The sequence below is a fragment of the Callospermophilus lateralis genome, chromosome 8, assembly GCF_048772815.1.
Source record: "Callospermophilus lateralis isolate mCalLat2 chromosome 8, mCalLat2.hap1, whole genome shotgun sequence".
Classification (NCBI taxonomy): domain Eukaryota; kingdom Metazoa; phylum Chordata; class Mammalia; order Rodentia; family Sciuridae; genus Callospermophilus; species Callospermophilus lateralis.
The window spans coordinates 53,427,862-53,449,019 of NC_135312.1; the positions used below are offsets into that span (position 1 = coordinate 53,427,862).

The 21,158-nt window shown below is 35.3% G+C and overlaps 1 pseudogene; it reads left to right on the forward strand.

Moving 5' to 3' along the window:
• Window positions 1–2,773: 2,773 nt before the first annotated feature.
• Window positions 2,774–6,212, forward strand: LOC143405667 (vasculin-like protein 1; annotated as a pseudogene).
• Window positions 6,213–21,158: the final 14,946 nt, after the last annotated feature.

The window sequence follows — 21,158 nt, forward strand, 5'->3', positions numbered from 1 at the left end:
TCTACAGTGGGGCTACTATCTGGCTCACAGGGTTAATGTAAGAATAATATGAAATAAAGTACACAGATGAAATTACTGAATCATAATAGTGCCCTTCTTTTCCAGCTGATCCATTTCACAGCAAAAATGGATTATTCCCATAATTTAATGAATTTGTGTTTTTCCATGAACACTATACACATTGCCCTTTTGGTCCTTCTTTATAATTCATATCATGCATTTGTGAGACCACATATGCTGGCAAATGTTGTAATATCAAGGGCCAAAGTTTGCTTCTGCTATTAGTAGGCTGGGAGCCTAACAGTGGTAAAAGCTAAATCAATTTTGGTGAGGAGTAGTATCATATAGAGCCCTTGAATGATCTCTCTCCCCAACACCACAGTCATTTCAAACACTAGCACATTGAACAGACAACAAGGTAGCCAGAGAAACAGGCTAAATATCACTATCAGAGACATCTTAATTATTGAGCATTCCCTCTAGCAGACATTTTCATGAGAAAAAAAAATATCCTCATACAATGTCCCATCCTGAGAGGCCTATACAAATAGACTTTTTTCTGGACCCTCCTTACCACCAATCTTCCAATTTTATTCTTTCCAAATCCCTGGTGACTGATATGGAGTACCCTGATTGAGTATAATTCTGTACCTCAGATCATCTCTCTTTCCACACAAAATTAAAAAACAAGATACACCATTTAAAGTTCTGCCCCTTGAATACATTGACTTTGCACTTTCAGCTGATTCCACACTACCCAGGCAGAAATCCATGAGACAGGAACACACTCTTTCCTCTCCATAAACTGGTTGCAGGAAGGGTGGCCATATAAGTTATTCTCTACTGGGACATTTTTGACAATGAAAAGAAGTGTCATCAATGATTATGCTGGACAACAAGTATAAACTAGTACTACCTAAGACAAACCTACTATCTGGTTATTCAAGTCTCATGAAACTCCTATGACACATGAGTAAATTGAAGAAAGGTCATCAAAATTATAAATAATAAAAAATGTGGAAATCTGAACAGTTGCTTTTGCAATTTAATTATGCCCTCCAGATCAGGTGTCATATTTATCATTTCCACTGTTGTCATTTATGTTCATTTTTACTATGATTCAGTGAATCATATACCAACTAGTCCAAGATGGGTATGTCAGATGGAAAAATCACTTGACCTCCCATTGTCTCTATTCTATTAGAGTCTAATAAGAAAAAAAAAGCAAGAATTACTTTTCACAAAGAAAACCTCAAAGTTCTATGTTGTTATTCTCCTTTCATGGTTTGTCATAGATCCTATACTGTTACAGATACTTCTAACACATTGGAGCCTTGTGGGCCATAATGCTCAAGTGATAGGAAAGCTTGGGCTGGATCTTTTTCATGCTTTACGTCCTACTCAAAATTGGCAGCCTTTCAAGTTATACAGTATGTGATATATGTTGTTTTCAAAACAGAGAAATCCAAGAAGCATTACACTTCATTTTTTGTATAGGATAACATAAGAAACAACAACTTGCCGACAACTTCCGCTCTCCCAGTATGCCTCAAACTACCCCTAGAAATGCCATCACAGTCCACAGACTTTTGTGGCATTTATGTTCCACCCTATGACTTTTTACTCCATGTTAATCAAATCCTGTTGCATTAAGTCTTGAATGCCTGGACAGTCATGAATGTCCTCTGGAATATAAAAATGATCAAGTACCCTCAGGACCATCATAGGACAAACTGCAGGATAGTTGATATAATCCTAAAGCAAAACATTAAAAACTGGTATTGTTTGTATACTTTACAATCAAACTGCTTCTGATTTTTATTGTGGATTGGAATAGAAAAAAAAGCATCTGCCAGATCAATAGATATATAAAATGCCATGGGCTACATTATTTACTCCAAGAAGGTTACATCTGCAAATACATCTGCAACTGGCAACACTACCTGATTGAGTTTGCAATATTCCAATTTAACACCCCATAATCCATTTAGCTTTTTACCAGTCAAATAATGAATTAAATGGGTAAGTGTTAGGACATATTTCACTGTATCTCTCAAGTCTTCCATGTTAACACTAATCTCCACATTTCACCCATAGTACTTACTACATTGTTAGGAACAAAGAAGAAAGAGTATAGTTCCAGGGGCCTCCTTCCACTTGTCCCTTCCCACTACAGCTTTAATTCAACTGATGAAGGAATCACTGTGGAATCCTGCCAATTAGTAGGTACAACTATTCTTACCATACCACATGAAAAATTACCACATGATAGATCCACAAGATCCACTGTTAGATGAATAAGAATCAAATTTTCATCTCTAATATGACTTCTATAAGCATTAATTAGTAAACTATAAAGGCTTTTAAATTCATAACCACTATCTAATAACCCACAGAAAGCCTGGGTATTTTCCTTTCCCATCCCACCCTACACTGTATCCCTAGTAAATTGTTTCAGGACCCTCTAGAGAAAGTTTCAGGAAATTTGGTGATGCACATATATGGCCACATTACAAGGTCCTCCCTCATAGGGATCTGGTATCCCCCAGTTGAGGGACTCCAGATCTGAAAATTGGATAAGAGACTATGAATTCCACTATGATAATTTGAATTAGGTTCAGTGAACCTAGAATTTTTTTAACTCAAACAGCACTGTAACGGATTGTTCATCCATTTTTTTCTAGAGTCCTGTGACCAACTAATGATCCAAACAGAACAATACTGGTCAAATATCCTGATTATCACTCCATCCTAGTTCAGAAAGCACTACGTTATGGGGACTAGTCACCTCTGCTGGGCCAAGAAGTTGAGGACATGTCCTCAGATGCCACATCTCTTCCTTGGCAATAGCCTCACTACCATCCAATTGGTAGATTCATGTGACCTTTTAATAATTGAATAATGTCAAAAAATGATCCAAAATTAAAAGTGACTTCTCTATCAAGCAGTAGAAAATTTTTCATACCACCATCCAGTAGCTGAATTCAGTTTGGGGCAGAAGTAAAACAAGTGAAACAGAAAACTAAAGATAAGAAAATCTCACTTTGAAACTATCTTTCTCCTTGACTATTCCTCACCCCCTATCTTTCTACTTGTTTAAATTTTGTTCTGAATTTATAAATAGTGAAGACCAAAGAAACAGAACACACATTTAGGAGCTTTATACTGAAAAATTGCCTTGAAACCTGCTATTCTGTGGGGGGTGAAAGTATCAAGTTTCTGTCTGATTCTTTACTAAAACAAGATTTCTTATATGTTCATATTTTAAAGATTAAGACAAATATGAACATATCTGCACATGTTGTGTAAGAGTAACAGCATTGGTGTTTTAAGAGCTTTGTTAAGTGGTTGTTTTGCCACTGGAGTTTACTACCCAGAAGATCTTTTCTAGAGTTTTAATATTATATTTTTGAACTATTACTTGGATGGCACTACTTGTCCATACATGAGGCCACCTGTCTTTCTTGCTATTACCTTGTTATAGTTTGCATTCACTGTGCAAATGTCCATGTATTGCCTATTTAGGCAGCAGCATGGTGCCATTATTCAAGGAAGTTGAATGAGGTGAACATAGACATAGTTCTTTTCCCTGAATCCACTTTTCAAATGTGACAAATACTTTTATGTTTCCCACCCCTTTTGGAAGTGTGTGGTTTAGGGTAAGCTATTGAGGGGACTGAGAGTGAGAGCCACATAAAGCAGGGCTTCTTTGTGTTTCATCACAAGGCATATTATCATCCAAACTATTTCAGCACCTTTTTTAACTTAAAAATGTCATGGGATATCCAAGTAGTAGATTCAAGGAGTTCAGAAAACAGAGGTTATACTCTAGGATCCTGTCCATGAGGTTGGATGCCTCACCTTGCTGAAAACAGACAATGGGTCTAAATGACCTAGCATGACTTTGTTTCTGTTTAGCTAAATTTTGCAATACTCCAGCCAGTCAAGTCACCTCCAGCCCCCTTTGAAAAATATGGAGAGCACCCACCCCAAAAAGAAGGTAGATTTGCTGTACCATATGCACCTTAGATAGAGGATTAATCTCCAGGATATACAAAGAACTCAAAAAACTTAACACCAAAAAAATATAACCCAATAAATAAATAGGCTAAGGAACTGAACAGACACTTCAAAGAAGAAATACACTCAATCAACAAATATATGAAAAAATGTCCAACATCTTCAGCAATTAGAGAAACACTAATCAAAACTACTCTAAGATTTCATGTCACTCCAGTCAGAATGGCAATTATCAAGAATACAAGCAACAATAAATGTTGGTGATGATGTGGGGGAAAAGATACACTCATATATTGCTAGTATGAAAAGCATACGGAGAATCCTCAGAAAAGTTGGAATGGAACCACCATTTGACCCAGCTATCCTACTCCTTGGTCTATACTCAAAGGACTTAAAATCAGCATTCGGCAATGATGCAGCCACATCAATGTTCATAGCAACTCAATTCACAATAGCTGAACTATGGAACCAACCTAGGTGCCCTTCAACAGATGAATGGATAAAGAAACTGTAGTATACACAGTGAAATATTACTCAGCTTAAAGAAGAATGAAATCATGGCATTTGCTGGTACATATATGGAACTAAAGAACATCATGCTAAGCAAAATAAAGTCAATCCCAAAGAACCAGAGGACAAATGTTTTCTCTGATATGTGGATGCTAATTCACAATAAGGTGGGGGTGCAGTGGGCCGAGGGGAACAGCGGGCTAGGAAACAATAGAGGTACTTTGGGTAGACAGACAGGAATGAAGAGAGGGGAGAGGGTATGGGAATAGGAAGGATAATAGAATGAATTGGACATTATGACCCTATGTGCATATATGATTACACAACCTGTATAATCCTATATCATATACAACCAGAAGAATAAGGAGTTATACTCCATTTATGTATGATGTGATAAAATGCTTTCTATTGTCATGTATAACTAATTAGAACAAATTTTTTTAAAAGGTGTATTTGCTGTGAGCTATCCACACAATTCCTTTTAATAGCTTTTTTTAACAATGAGTCACTATGACCTACAGGAGATTCCTGGCACCAGCCCTCCCTGTTCCACCATGATTCTGTAGACTCTGGTATCTCTAAGGGAGCATATCCTGAAATCACAGGAAACCTTTCTAGTTGGCACAGTTCCTCCCAAAGTCATGATGGAATGAGCCAGCATAGTGGAGGTGGCACAGGGAACCATTGACACTGGAATGGTAGATTCCTTTCCTGGAAAGGCTGTGCCTTTCAGGAAAACCCCACCTACAGAGATTAGGGAAGAAAAGAAAGAAGACAAAGAGGAAAAGTTACAGTTAGAAGAGGAAAAATTTCCTTCTTTGAATACAGAAGCTGGCAAACAGAGTCAATCATACAGACCTATTAGGACCCCTTCTGGAGTGTGGAAATAATCACATAGTGCAAAGCAACCCTCCAAGACATTAGTTTTCAAAAAAGTTTCTAAAGAGAATTCTGTTGCTGCCTTCTCGGCTACATTCACCTCACCAAGATCTCACCATGCAAATGGGAACAAATCATCAACCATGATTCCAAGGGTCTATGCCTGCACCACCTCCTTCTAAGCCTGATGCACGGAAATCTAACAGACTGGAACCCAAATAAGAATCCCTTTCCTCTAGCCCAAAGTCTGCATTTACCAATCCAATCATCCACCAAAGCAGTGGTACTAGCTGATGGCATAGTTCTAAGCTTTTCCAAGGAGATTTCCTCCAATATCACCCCTCCAATTAAGATCAGCCTCTCTCATCTGACCAAGTTGACCCACAAAACCACCAATAGGAAGAGTGAGTGCCTGAAGACTCAAGGATGACCAGAATGGAGACTTCTCAAAGAAAAGAGGCTGAGGCATGCTGGAGGATTTAAAGGACAACAGCATATCTGAACCAAAGGAAAATGGACAAGAAGGCTGTCTTCAGAACTGTCTTTCTCTCCATCATGGAAGGGCTAACCTGTCATACTCTCTAAAAGCAGAGCACATGTTATTGAAAGCAATGGGATGGCAGGAATATCCTGAAAATGATGAGAATTGCTTTCCTCTCCCAGAGAATGTTTTTGCAAAGAATGGCTTCTTGCAAAGCTGCAGTTCCAGCCTGCTCTCCCCCTGGAGAAGTACCTATAAAGCAGAGTTTGATGTCTCAGACATAGAAACAAATGAAACATCAGATGACAATGCCCGGAAGTAGACATAATAAAAATGAACATAAATGACAACCATGGAAATGATAAATATAACACCTGGTCTAGAAGGTATCAGAGTAAATGCCACAGTAAATCTGACCCAGCAAACTTGTCTTGTATGTTTAGGGAATATACAAAGAAATTGTTCTTTTCCTTTACTTTTTCTTTTGTTGTTGAATACTTCATGCACAAGGAAAATAATCATGTCCCAAATAAAGAGCAGTAGGTTTGTTTAGCTTTTGTTGTTGTTCTTCATTAGAGTTTGTGTGATGGGAAAAATTTTTTCAATGCACCCACATAGTGTATATAGAGGAGGAGACACTGCAGCAACAGCTTCTACAACCAGTCCTTAGAGTACTCAACCCTGTGCTCAAGCAATCATTGTCAAAGACAAAGTGACTATTGAAGTTATAACTATATTAAATCAATGCTAATAATTTGGATATTTTGTTTTATTTGGGGCTGCTTGGGTAACTTTAGTCCTTAACAAAGCATAGTGGTTTGGGTTTTTTTTTCCTTTTCCTTTTTGGGCATAGCTGTGAAATATTTGGATATAGGAAATGTTGTGTTATTCTTGCAACCTTGATAATCTGGGGTGCATTGTAAAATATAAACTTTTGTGAGATTTCAAATATTATTCTGACAACATTATCTATAAATTTAAAATATGTGGTTAGCATAAGTCTATTGAGGGGGAAAACTACTGCATAAAATGACTAACTTGGAATAAATATTTTGCATCAGTTAAAATAAACAAACTCCATCCTATGGCTTCTTATGGTACTTGCATCCTCCTTGTCCTTAAGAGATAAGCCCCACTATCTGACCTCTATTTTTTCTTACCTATTCCCCACTTTAAAAATCCAAAGAAAATCCTTCATTATACCTGACCACAAAGATTTTTGTTTCTTAATGTTTTGACAAAGGAATATTTTCTGGGCTCTTCTGGAAAGGAAAGGGTGAAGAGCAAATATGAACTAATTAACACAACATCTCCATGATACCAGAATATCAAGTGCAGCACACCCATCAGCTGTGTGAATAATCTTTGTGGGGGTGGGGTGTAGGTACTAGGGATTGAATACAGGGGTGGTCTACCACTGAGCTACTTCCCCTGACCTTTTTCAATATTTTTTTTTATTTTGAAAAAAGATCTTACTAAGTTTTCTAGGCTGGCCTCAATCTTGTGGTCCTCCTTCCTCAAACTCCCAAGCAGCTGGGATTATAAGAGTATATCACTAAGCCAGTAAGAAAATAATCTTTATGAAACATATGCACAACCTCCTCTTTAACTTACAAATGACACTGGTTTTCCACTTACAGATTTAAAGAAGAGGTTCCTTTTGAAATAAGTTTTTTAATGTTTTTATGAAAGAAAAAATATTAAATAAATAATCTAGGTTGCAACTGGATATGGCAATAACCATAAAGATGACTATGATTGTGCACATAAATAATCTTGGGGAAAACACTAATTTAATTTAATCTTCTCACTTATGATTGAGGAGACCAATGCCAAGACTTTAATAATTCTTTAAGCATTCTTATAAAGATTATTTTGGAAGATTCTGTATTATGATACATCTGTGACTAAAAACAGTAAGATATAATGGAAAGATCTTAGTTTAATTGTAGCTTACCCTATGGTTTTCAAACTCCATTTAGTGTTAATATGATATTAAATGAGAGGAAGCAAATACTAAAACTAACCTAGACTTACTGTCTACATTTTATTAGAACTTGAAATATTATATTCAGAAAAATAAGTCTCAAACCCATTAAAGCTTTGAGTTTCTACGTGTGTTCCTCTTCTATCCAAAACTGCTCAGCACTAAAAAGTTGACTGTGGTAAACAGCATGTGGCTATTTGTCAAATGACATCAACAGACAGCAGTGATGTATTTTACAATGGGGAGCCCAAACCAGAAGTTTAGACAACTTCTTTTTTCCATAAACATTACAGACTTGGAGAAAAGTAGAAACAGCAGCAACCACACTCCATAGAAGCCAGACATTAGAAACAAAAATTTCTAGCTTTGAGAAATGACCATTATCAAGCTGTCTGTCGAAACAACTTTTGCTGATGCTTCAGTTCTCTCCCAGTACTTTCATCTTTCCCCTAAGGTTCAGCAGCTTTCTACCCAGAGACCCAGCTAATAACCAGTTTGATAATGACTTAACGATAAGCTGCAGTGAGCACAACAAAGGAAATGAAGGTGAGTTTTTTAGAGTGGATGGGGATTTACATTCTAATTTATTCACAAACTAGAAATGCATGGATGTTGAATATGTGTTTTGGGAAAACTGGCATTTAAAACAAGGTCAACCCTGGAGTTATGTGTCTAGCACACTTTGGATATCATTCCTGTATGACTGTCTAAGACTTTGCAACCTCCACGAAACAAGGAGGACAGATCCCCAAAAGACAGAAATTTAACACCTCTATTGTGACAGGCTACTGTTATTCCTCCACTCATAGGGAAAAATTGAAGGAAGAAAGAAAGAAAGAAACACTGACAGAGACTGACTTTCTGTTTGGGTTCTCTAAGGCTTTCATTTAGATCTATCCAATGGCCAAATATACCAAGTCAACTTCTGTCAAGCCAAGTTCACAAAATGTAGTTTTCCCTTTGATGGAAGATTCTTAAAAAAAAAATGTTTTGCATACTTTTCTACAGTTTGGGGATTATTAGTTCCAAGCATATATTTTTGTGAAAGATCCCATGTGGGTTCTGAGGGTTGTTACCTATCTCACTCTCCTGGAAGACATATTTACTCAGGAGAAATCCAAGTAAATGCTACATACTAAGCACTATTTTAGGCATTATGAAAACAGTAGTTTTTTTTAAATCAAATCTATAATACAATGTGAGGTTATGATAAATTCTGTGGCAAAAACTAAAAAGCACAGTGAGAGAAGAGAGAAGACGAAGAGATGTGGACTGGTCAGGGAGGTCTCCCTGAGGAAGTGACATTTGAATGCAATGATTTCAAAACTGAAATATCCTTAAAGAACAGTTAGTCAAACACACACATTTTTTCAAAACCCAATTGCCAAATAACTTTCTTACAGTGGCCCAGAGAGGATAACAAGGCTCACAATTAGAAGTCATCCTGATGTCTTCCTGACTAAAGCATTTTCAGTCTGGTTTCTAGGCTAACATTTGCCATGTATTGAAGTACCTTCTTGGTTTTAGTGTTTTCTGGTGGGGAAAAAAATTTTTAATTGACCTGGACTCCATACCTGATTTCATTAGAACTTGAAAATATTCTCTCTTATATAAGCACTAAACAGAAATAAAGCATAATAGTTTAAATTCAGATTCTGCCCTCACCAACCCGTGACCCTGTTACTTAATTTTTCTATGCCAAAACAAAACAATAATAATAGAACTCAATACTCAGGGCAAACAGAAGTAATAAACTAAACATGCAAAGCACTTACACCAGTGATTTACACATATGAAGACCTCAATAAGGCCAGGCACTGTGGCACATGCCTATAATCCCAGTGGTTTAGGAGGCTGAGGCTAAGGCAGGAGGATTGTGAGTTCAAAGCCAGCCACAGCATCTTAGTGAAGCCCTAAGCAATTCAGCAAGACCCTATCTCTAAATAAAATATTAAAGGGCTGGGATATGACCCTGGGTTTAATACCCAGCATACAAACACACACACATACACACAAAAAAAAATACCTCAATAAATAGAAGGTATTACTGTGCTTTTTCAGAGTTACTTACATTTATACTATTGCCTATTATCCCAATTGTAAAAAAAAAGAAAAAGAAAAAAAAGTTCGGTAATATTTTGAAGATTTGCTACCCTATTATTTATCTTGTTTACCTTAGTGTCCCCAAGCCCTACAGTACTGACAAAAATGCATGCTCAATATTTTCTAAGTTAATTAATGACTTAAAATGCATAATTTCTGAAATCATTGGAAAGGAAAACAAAGCTGGTAAAAAAAAAATGTATACTATTAAAAACAACCAGTGGACACTGACTTAAAGCTGTAATCTAGAACTTGATATTCGTTGTCACAAGGCAGAAGTTTGAGCCAGGTGCAGTAGTGCACACCTGTAATCAAAATGGCTTGGGCGCAAGTTCAAAGCCAACCCCAGCAACTTGGCAAGGCCCTATGCAACTCAGTTAAGATGCTGCCTCAAAATATATATATATATATAAAATATCCCCAACCCTTATATATAAATAAAGGGTTGGGATATTGCTCATTGGTTAAGTGACCCTGGGTTCAATTTCTGGTATCAAAAAAAAAGGGGGGGGAGAAGTTTGGGTAGCAGTAACCTAACTTTATTTTATATAACCAGCAAAGTGTGCATGATCCCATACTTCCTGCCCATAACCACTTATTCTAAGAATTCAATTCAAGTAAGTTTATGTGATTGGTCTTAATTCATTCAACTAACATATTTTGGAAACTTCTAGGCCCTAGCACTGTGCTAGCCACTAATGATGCCACAAAAATTGGAAACATAAACTATGTGGTAAATATTACCACCAAGACAGAAAAGCTTGACTGCTGAGAGAGAAGGGGAAAGTTTCATAAAGGGGATTTTCGAGTTGGCTCTTACATGATGTGGAGAAGTGTTCATGTAGAAGAAATGAAGAGAAATTTTAGGTTCAGAAAACCACACATGTGTAGACAGACAAATATGTAGAAAGATCTGAAGAATCTGGAAAGGGAAATAGAGCACTATGACATGAGTGTCAGATATCAGGGAAAATTATGTGGTGCTGTGTTGAGAAAAACAGGAGGAAGAAGTGACTTGTATGCCAAGCTAAGAATCATACATTTTTGTTCTACAGCTCCTAGGGAAACTCCAAGGGTGTGATAGAATCATAAATAAATTGGGGAAAATTAACCCAGAAATAACATGGAAGATTGAAGATTGTACCTGGATCAGAAATAGTTAGGCATAAATATAGTTAGAGCTATCTCTGTCGTTGTCTTCTTTTTTTTTTTCAGTCTCTGCCTATCTTCTTGACTCTGTGTATATATGATACTTTCATTATCACTCTTCCTCTCTTGTTGTCTCTGCTTATCTCAGTATTTTGTATACTGAGTCTTCAACATTTAATATAACATCAATTGTTAAGAATTGCTCAAGCTGGGCATGGAGGCACATACTGAGGCAGGAAGATCGAAAATTCAAAGCAAGCCTCAGAAACTAAGTAACTCAGTGAGAGCCTATCTCTAAATAAAATACAAAATAGGGCTGGGGATGTGGTTCAATGGTCAATTGTCCCTGAGTTCAATCCCTAGTACCCAAAAGAAAGGAATTGCTCAGAAGAAGATATCATGTGGTGAAATGCACATTAAATTAAAAGTCAGCATCCCTACTATGACCCTAGCCAGCAATGGATATGATGGAAAATCAATCAATCTCTCTAGAGCTCAGTTACTCTTCTTTTTACAATAAAAGAATTGAACTAGATTTTATTTAATTCCAGAAATATTTTCTGACCACCTATATTCTAGGTGCAAGGAATATAGCAACAAACAGAACTTCCCTGCCTTTATAGAACTTACATTGTAGTAGAAAAGATAGACAACAAAATTTAAATTAGAAAATATTTGTGAATGGGGGATGAATACGATAGAGAAAAATAAAGCAGGAAATGGGATTAAGAAGAATGATGAGGTTACATTTTCATTAGGTACGGCCTTGCTGAGAAGGTAGCATTTGGGTGAAAGACCTGAAGGAGACAAGAGGCATACAGACTTTGGAAGACAAATTGAGACAAGTCCAAAGATCCTAAGAAGCATGCTTGGTATGATCCAGATAGAATAATGAGGTCTATGTGGCTGGAGTAGAGAAGAGATTGAGAATTGTAAGGGCTGAGCCTTAGAGAGATTGGATCTAATCCCAAAGCTTTAACATAGATGGCAATAAGGAGCGCTAGAGGGGGAGGGTATGGTCTGACTATGTTTTTAAAGTATCATTGACTGCTGATTTGAGGATAAACTACAGAAGGAAAAGAGGCAGTGGTACTAGTAAGACGGTTAATATTGAACCACAGTGGATGGCCATTTGTAAATTGGCCTCATTCTGGATCTATCTTGACAGAATTTGCCTGAGAATGAGAGAAGAGAGGAATTAAGGATGACCCCAGGGTTTTAGGTGATCAGAACTGGAACAACAGAGACACATAAGGTCTTTTCTGACTCTGAGTTTCTGATTTGTAGAAGCTTTTTCTCTTTCTTCATTTTGGAATGTTTTACTTATTTAGAAATAAGTTATTATATACTACCTCTTTTAAATTCTTTTCTCTCTTCAGAAAGCTTTAAAGTATAGTAAAATTCTTTTTATAAAATACTGGAAAAAAAATGTTCATTTAAAAAAATTCAGTCTTTTACAGTTACTTATCTTTTGAATGCTGAATTGTGCTGTGTTTCCATATTTCCTTTAGATGAGGCTGATAGGTTCAGAACAATCTTGTCCTGAAAGGAAGACAGAAGAACCAGTTTCCACATGTGTTAAATACCTGTTGTTCAGAGTTGGGAAAAAAAAAGATAACACATCTGTAGTATGAAATGTTTGTGTCCAATGGCACAGGAGACTAACATCCTAAGGGTGGGCTTATGAGAGACATTCCCTATGAATTTGGGTGGTAAATGGTGGAAAGGAGAACCCTTATAATACAAAAGCCATAAACAGAGGGTTGTTTCCCATGAATATGGGCCTGTTTAGGAAGAGAGGCCTGAACTTCATGCATCATTTGAATAGAGATGTGTCAGTGTATATGCTAACACTTCTGGAAAAAGTGATTAGACAGTGTCTGGCCAGAAATGATGTCATAGACTCAATAAGCATCAACTTACTCAATTATCCAGTCTGCCATAATTGTTTATGTAAAGTTGGTTTATTCTGCCAGAATGTACTCCATTTCCAATACCAAGAGATTATTTGTTTGTTTTTCAAGGAAAGCAAAGCTTTTCATTTTTTCACTTTCCATGCAATTGGACTTTTAAAATATCTTAATTCATGTCAGTATTTGAAACTGAAATTTTATAAACCAATTTCATTTAAGTTCACATCTCACTTCATTTTTTATAAAAAATCTTATTGGTTTATATTAATGATAAAGAATAGATTTCATTGTGGCATATTCATATACGCATATAACATAATTTAATGGATTTCACATACCAGTACTTCCCCTTACGCACCTCTTCCCTCTTCAAGTCCTGATCCCCTTCCTCTACCCTAAAGGTCTCTCTTCTATTTTCTTTTTTATCAATATTTTGTTTGTGCATTATAAATCAAACATAATTGTGGTAATCATTATTACATGTTCATATATGCATACAATAAAGCAATATAATTTGACCAATATCATTCCCTAGTATTTTCCCTGTCACTCACCTCTTCCCTTCCCCTGGTCCCTTTCCTCTCCTCAATTGATCTCCCTCTTGGTTTCCATGAGAATTCCTCTACCTTTCATTTCCTTTTTCCTCCCTAGCTTCTACATGTGAGGGAAAACATATGATCCTTGACTTTATGAATTTGGCTTATTTCTCTTTTATTTTCATGAGATCCCCCACTTTTGTTTTGTTTTGTTCTTTTTTCTCTCTAGTTTTCATGTATGAGAGAAAAAATATGACACTTGTCCTTCTGAGTTTGGTTTGTTTTGCTCAACATAAAGCTCTCCATTTCCATCCATTTATGCAAATGACACTATTTCTTTCTGTTTTATGACTGAAACTCCATTGTGTATATATACCACATTTTCTTTATTCATTCTTCTGTTGACAGACACCTAGGCTGATTCCACAATTTGGCTATTGGGAATTGTATTGCTGTAAACATGGGACTGCATGTATCTCCAAAGTATTCTGACTTTAATTCTTTTGAAAAGATACCAAGGAATGGTATAACTGGTATAATTTATGTTAGTTCCATTTTTAGTTTTTTTAAGGGAACTTCATAGTAACTTCCACAGTTGCTGTACTAATTTACATTTCCACCAATAATGTATAAGGATACCTTTTTCCTTGCATCCTCACCAGAGTTTATTATCATTTGTATTCTTGCAGACAGCCATTCTAACCAGAGTAAGACAGAAACTCACAGTTTTTAATTTTTATTTCCCTGATTGTTAGAAATGTTGACATGTTTTTCACGTAATAGTTGGCCATTTGTACTTCTATTTTTTATATTCTATTTTTGAGAAGTGTCTTTTTAGTTCATTTTTGCCCATTTTTGAATGGGTTACTCTTTTTAGTTTTGGTGTTAAGTTTTTTAAGCTCTTTATAATGTCTAGATATTAATCTTTTGTTGTTAAAATACCAAAGAATTTCTCCTATTCTGTAGGGTTTTTTTTTTCCTTTATGCTTTGTTTCCTTTGCTGTCCAAAAGCTTTTAGTTTGAGGCCATCTCATTTATTGATTCTTGCTATTATTTCCTGAGCAATAGAAATCTTATTGAGAAAGCAGCTCCTATGCCAATATGTTGGAATGCTTCCCCTATGGACAGCCCACTTCATTTTTGCAGAGAAGACCTTTGTAGAATACTGGTATTCTGACATGACTGGTAAAACATCTATAGCTCTACTATCTCTATGCAGTGAAATGACTCTTCGAAGGCAGATTTAAGCTCAAATTCCTATTTTATCACTTAGCCTTGGGCAAGTTATTCAACTTCATTAAGATTCCCTCTAGGGCCAGGGTTGTGGCTCAGTGGTAGAGTGCTTGCCTCACATGTGTAAGTCACTGGGTTCAATTCTCAGCATATATATATATATATATATATATATATATATATATATATATATATGAATAAAATAAAGGTCCATCAACACTAAAAAATACTTTAAAAAAAAAAAAGATTCCCTCTATCTAATGTTCCTTTTATCACACTTCTAAAATCAAATGGTCTTAGAACAATCATGACATTTTGAGGAAGCTGAGGAGATATATAGTTTGGATATAGTGGAATATATATATGTTATTCTCAGTCAAATTCTATATATGGTTAAAATATTGCTAGACATCTCATGTAGGAATGCTTTTCAGGAATTTTCCTCTCTCCTTCTTTATTCTCAGTAACTATTCACTTGGTATGCGGCCCAAAGATGTAGGACCAGATGTTATATTGCAATATGAATGTGTCCTTGACAACTGGCACTTATAAACATGTGGGAGGTTACAGGGAAATGAGGCATAGAATCAGAATAAAGGTGTATCAAGCAATTACAAAAATATTGTTTTTCTGGATTTATGCTATTTTTCACCTTTCAAAATAGTATTTATACTATTTTGAAAATCTGAAAATTGTTGCAATTCCTTATCAGAGCAAATATTTACTTTCTTATCTAATACTGTATTCTTTTTCTTAAAGAGATCATCTAAAATTTTATTAGTTTAGGCCTCACATAACCTATATCCACTGTTAATTAAGCATCAAATTTAGCTCTGAGTTTCCTAATAATAAGGGTAATAGGGAAACACAGAATGTCACATGGTTGTTTTATAGCAAAGGAAGAAACAAAGTTATGAAAAAGTGATAAAATATATTATTTCCATGATGAGTTGTCGTAACCATGAAACACTTCCTATGAGTCAAGTGCTATTGTAAGCACTCAGTATTTCCTGCCTCAAGGCCTGTGTTCTTACCAACATTTTCTTCTCAAGGTGAAAAGAGAAGATGGAGAAGAAGATACTCTTGTTTGATTCTGAATTATTTTAAAGCTGATCTTGAACATATATAAGAGATTTTTTAATTGCTCAGAGCTCCAAGAAGTAAATACTACCTCTGAGGGTGGTCCAAATAAATAACCACCCACCAACACTGACTTCACTGAGTCACTTTGCTACTTGTAGACAAAATGCTGAATTTAAATTGAATAAAATCTGATAAACTTTATGATCTAGTTTCTTTTTCCTGTGTTCTGTTTGTGTAGGTATTTAGTTGTTCTTTTAAAGGTTTTTTGTTTGTTTATTCTTTTTCATGAATAAATAAGTACAGTGAGGAGAACACTCCTCAGAATCATGAGAAAACTTGTCAGTGATGAATAATAAAGCAAATATTGAGAAGCACTAATAAGAACAATAACAAGTAACATTTACTTATCTATTTATTTACCAATAACATTCGTTTGAACTATGTGCTAAGAACTTTGGAGGGATATTGTTTGCTTTTTGTTAGGGTACTGGGGATTGAACCCAGGGGTGCTTTACTACTGACTTATATCCTCTTTTTACTTTTTATTATGAGACAGAGTCTTGCTAAGTTGCTGAGGGCCTCCCGAATTGCTGAGGCTGGCCTCGAACTGGCAATCCTTCTGCCTCAGTCTCCTGAGTTTTTGGAATTACAGGCATGTGCCACTACTCCCATTTTATGTGCTAAGACATTTAAGTGAAGTATCTCATTAAATTATCAACAAATCTATAAAAGGAATTTTGTTATTATCCTCCACTTACAGATGATGAAACTGATTTTAAAATAAGTAAGTTGAAGAAACCAGAATTTGAAGCCCCTACTTAGAAAATTTCCTACCCTAATATCCTGTGCAGGGTGGGCAGACACCTAAGCCAGGGGTTTGTGTGAAGTAGCTGCTCAGCAACTATGGTATAAAATATGATTACTAGCCATTTAGTCCATGAGAGATTAAACTATTCTTCCTCTTCTGTTTATTAGAAGAGTTTCTCATGCTTAGATCCTGAAAATATACTGAATGGTTTCAGAGAGAAGTCAAGGTTGTGGACCCTTTGACATTATTTGGCACCAGTAATGGAAGCCTTAAGTACTACTTAGTCTCAGGCCCTTCACTGAGTGACCCTGCTGTGGCAGAATGCTCTGCTAATAAGCCACAGAAATTTGATCAATACCTGTGCTTAGAAGAGGATCTATTTTCTCTGAGAAGTATGACTTTATTTATTACTTTTAAATCATTAATAAATCATTAGTAATCATTACTAGGTATAACGTAAAACCACAAGTACCCTCATAGATTGGTCAATCAGATGCTGATACTTATCTACCACTAGATTCAAGGCATTTTACAATATTATTTCATTCATTTAGTATGAGTCTTGGTAATGTTACCCCCATTTTACTGAACAGGAAAGTGGGTAGTTGGATAATTTGTGAAAAGTTTAAACTCAAGTCTGGTAACTCAAAAACCAGTCTCTTTCCACCATAACTAAAACCAAAAAGTCCAAAAACTTTTCTGTTCTTAGCAGCTTACAATCTAAATCAACAAGGGAATGCTAACAATTAGAGGAACAAAAAAAAGGGGAGAGATCATAGACCCTTGGGGATATGTTTTCTGTTTCATAGCGGGTATGCAGTACATTTACACATAAACAGACAAATTCTTATACAAAATTTCTTGGGTTGACAGATCCCAGGTTGAGAAGCCATGTTTTATGAATAAAACACAAAATGGATCAAGGACTTAAGAATACAACCAGAGACCCTACGTCTAATAGAGGCCCTAAGTAGGCCCTAATCTCCATAATGTGGGATTAGACCCCAACTTCCTTAATAAGACTCCTGTGGCACAAGAATTAAAATCAAGAATCAATAAATAGGATGGATTCAAACTAAAAAGCTTCTTCTCAGCAAAAGAAATAATCTGTGAGCTGATTAGAGAGCCTACATCTTGAGAGCAAATCTTTACCCCTCACACATCAGATAGAGCACTAATCTCTAGGGTATATAAAGAACTCAAAAAGCTAAACACCAAAAAAAAAAAAATAACCCAATCAATAAATGGGCCAAGGACCTGAAGAGACACTTCTCAGAAGATGATGTACAATCAATCAACAAATACATGAAAAAATGTTCATCATCACTAGCAATTAGAGAAATGCAAATCAAAACCACTCTAAGATTTTATCTCCCTCCAGTCGGATTGGCAGCTATTATGCATACAAACAACAAGATGGAGAAGAAGATACTCTTGTTGGTGAAAATGTGGGGAAAAAGGTACACTCATACATTGCTGGTGGGACTGCAAATTGGTGCAGCCAATATGGAAAGCAGTATGGAGATTTCTTGGAAAATTGGGAATGGAACCACCATTTGACCCAGCTATCCCTCCTCTTGGTCTATACCCAAAGGACTTAAAAACAGCATACTACAGGGACACAGCCACATCAATGTTTATAGCAGCACCATTCACAATAGCTAAACTGTGGAACCAACCTAGATGCCCTTTAATAAATGAATGGATTTTTTTTAAAGTGGCATATATACACAATGGAATATTACTCGGCAATAAAAGAGAACAAAATCATGGCATTTGCAGGTAAATGGATGGAGTTAGAGAAGATAAAGATAAGTGAAGTTAGCCAATCCCAAAAAAACAAATGTCGAATATTTTCTTTGATATAAGGAGGCTTATCATAGTGGGATAGGGAGAGGGAGCATGGGAGGAACAGATGAACCTAGATGGGGCAGAGAGGTTGGAGGGGAAGAGAGAGGGCATGGGGTAATTAATCATGGTGGAATGTGATAATCATTACTATCCAAAGTACAGGTATGAAGACACGAATTCGTATGAATATACTATGTATACAATTAGAGATATGAAAAATTGTGCTCTATATGTGTAATAAGAATTGTAATGCATTCTGCTGTCATATATAAATAAAAAATTTACATAAAAAAGAAATACAGATGAAAAACAACAAAGAGTATATTTTAAAAATTTTTAAAGCTAAGTTAAAAAACATGTTCACCAATGGTTTTAAATTGTTTGGAGACAAAAATAATTTATAAAATAAAAAGTGATGGTTGGAATAAAGGGGGAAAAGTCACAAAGAAGTGTTTCAAAACAGTTCTTCAGTTTTGGGTTTTCATTTTTAAGAAAAAAGAGCTTTGGTTATTTTCTGAATCCAATCCAACAGTGAAAAGTTCACTCACTAGTTAGCAAGGATTTTAGAAATATTAATTATTTCATGACAACCAATAACTCTTGTGGCAATGGAAACAAGAGTAAATAGAAAAAACAGGTAACAGTGAGGTTTAATAGCAACTCCCAATAACCTAATGTATGCTAAAATCAAAATTAAAAATCCAGTTTACATGAATGGTACAGGCATATAGTACGGTCATCTAGCACCAAAAGTCCCATTCATCTCTAAGAATATACTGTCTCCTAGGTGTCCTACCACTTGCAAATTCATCTCAATGTAAAGTATTATAATTGCTACTCATTTCTACAAAACCAGACAAAGGCAGCCACATACTTGAAGCAGAAACACTTTGAATATCTTGAATACATACAAACTTAAATATTTCTGGCTTAAAAGTGATTATTCTAGCACAGTTTTATTCTTTGTGGTACTAAACTCTGGGAGCAGGACTGCTAAGAAATGCAATGTTATTTGGCCCAAAATAACAGACATGGCACTTCTCATGTCTTGGAAGAATAGCACCATATACAAAAACTGGATGAACTCACATACACAACCATACCAAGTAGAAACCAGCTTTTGGCATCAAATTCAATTATTCTCAATTTGTAAAATACCAGCATTAAACTAAGCAAGCATCAACATGACAAACATTTTATCTCATGGAACTATAAGGAAACAACAAAGTTCAATAAAGATAGCAAAGTTTGCTTTTGTCAATGGAAAGTATAATTTGATTTATTTAGAAGTGAAATCTTTCTCATGAAAAATCAGAGTGCAGAAAAAAATCCATAACATAACCACTTCAGTGAATTTCTTTGTTCCTCTTTTCATGGGGTTATACTGTCACGAATAGCTGAGAGTTCACTTGCCATTTTAACCAGCTTTTTAAAAATTCTAAATCAATGACTGAACTATATTTGACTTTAATAAGAAACTAGGGTCCTGGGGTTGTAACTCAGTGCTAGAGGGCTTGCCAAGCACGTATGAGGCACTGAGTTCAATGCCTAGCACCACATAAAAATAAATAATAAATAATTATTTATTATTTATAAATAATAAATAAAATTAAAACATATTTTAAAATGTTTTTTTAAAAAAGAAACTAGGTACTCATGGTCTTAACATAGTACAAATCAAATCAAGTCATTGAGTTATAAATGGATATAACATTGCAGTTCATCCTGATTATATATTAAACATATTAAATTGAATATATATATATATATATATATATATATATATATATATATATATATATATATATATGTTGTTCTGCCTTCTAGTGATTGCCAGTGATTGATGACAATAGTAAATAGTTAATATTCACCTTTGTTACCCAAATATTTGTATAAATGATGTTTCTATACTTCAAAACCAAATTCACAAGGAAAGCATCTTCTAAATCTTACTGCTGTAAGCTCATTTCCCTGAACTGCAATTATATATAATAAGAGACTTGATTTGACAACTCCTGTAATAACATGTGTGATGTGTGTGTGTGTGTGTGTGTGTGTGTGTGTGTGTGTATTACCTTAAACTCTTGTGATGGCAAAACCTTTTTCCTCAAAGCTGATTGGTTATACATGTCTACAACAGTGCTTAAATGTGATCTTGCTATGCCAAGCTTTCTGTGAAGGAGGAATCTTTTATTTTAAGCCTTTTGGTTCTGAATATGACATATTCATGAAGAATTTTTGTTTTGTTATTTAAAAATAAATTTGTATTGCTCCTTGGATCTCCCTGGCTTCAGCAATTTATTTTCATTTCCACTATAGATCATTAGGAATATATTTCAAAGACAGGCAAACAAAGTTCAAGTAAACGCTTATTTTTTTTATATATTGCAGTTTCCAACCGGCATTGGGTGAGTATTAGATATTGTCAACATAAATTTATAGTGCCAAATAATGAACTGAATTCATAGATGTCAACTGATTTCCTTATTGCATTTATATTGGTTGTACCATCATATTTGTAGACTAATCTGATAAAAAATTTAACTCTTTGGTTTATTTGGTATGTTTATCTATGCATTTTCTTCCTAACTATTTAGAACTCCTT